Below are 1,252 nucleotides of genomic sequence, written 5' to 3'. Positions count from 1 at the left end.
TGCAGAGATAATAATATGCACAAAAACAAGACAGAGCAAAACAAAGCAACAAAAGAAAACAAAACAATAACAACAACAACAAATACCAATGACCGAAAAAAGAAAAGCCTGTGAATAGTTTAAGGTCTGTTTGTTGACCTTTAGGAGTGCTTCTGGTTGAGTCTGATGGGGTGCCACACCCTGGTCCCAAAGTCTATTTTTGGTATTCCCTGGGGAATTCTCTGCCCTGTTCCCTGGCTTTTCTGTTGCACACCCTTAGTGTTTTGCCTCGGGTGTATTGAGGTCAGATCAGAAGAAATTTCTGGATTGTCTTCAGTGTTGTCTCCTATAGTACTATGGGTCAGTGAAGGATGTCATGTCTTGTAGTTGGGTCAGCCATATGCTCCTCTCTGTACATTGGCTGCTCTGAGCAGGAACATCCTCAGGGCTTGGTGGGCCAGGATATGCTCTACTCTCTCTTCCTCCCCCTTCATTTGCTCCTGTGTCCTCTAATCAGACATGTCCCTCTCCCTGAGCTGTATCTTCAGTGCTGTCCTATGAAGTGAATGAGAAGTGGTGCTTTCCACGTAGTTGAGATTGAGCTGGCCCCTCAGACCTCTCTATTGGTTCCCTGATTCATGCCAGTATGTTGCATTCATGTCTTGGAGCACCACCAACCTCAATATTTAATTAACAACTCAAACCCACTAGCTGCTTTGCAGGAAAAAGTTGAAGCTATCTGTTCCCATAAAGCGTCACAGTTTAGAACACTCTATACACAATTATTATAAGTCTGTATTGGCTAGATGGCAGTGGATTTTGTATAAACACTATATGTATGTACTGGTAAAAATATAAAATATGAGGGCATTTTAGCTGTACTCCTTTTTTTCCCACATGGCTAGGTTCCAAAGACCAGGTCAATATGAGAAAACCTGTGTAATGTGAAAATAGAGGATGACAACATCAGATCACAAAACGGAGGATAAATACATCAGAACATAACTGCCAGATTACATTATTACATACTTGCCAAATGACATCTTTGCCTAATGGACAAGCCCCTGAGAATCATGACCTGGTCGTGTTGACCATCATAGCCAGGGTAGTTCTAACCTCATACCTTGACATTTGTCACTGCCAAGTATGTGTCAATAGATTTTTTACTATTATCATAAATGGGAAATACCGGATAATGAAATAGTTGTTAAGTAAGAAGTAGATTTATTCATGAAGTCTTTTGGAGGTGCAAATGTTAATGCACTCAGCTGGT

This window comes from Echinops telfairi, unplaced genomic scaffold (genome assembly GCF_000313985.2).
Source record: "Echinops telfairi isolate 266 unplaced genomic scaffold, ASM31398v2 ScPeMD7_7469;HRSCAF=8507_1, whole genome shotgun sequence".
NCBI classification, from domain to species: domain Eukaryota; kingdom Metazoa; phylum Chordata; class Mammalia; order Afrosoricida; family Tenrecidae; genus Echinops; species Echinops telfairi.
This window is presented reverse-complemented; position numbering follows the sequence as displayed.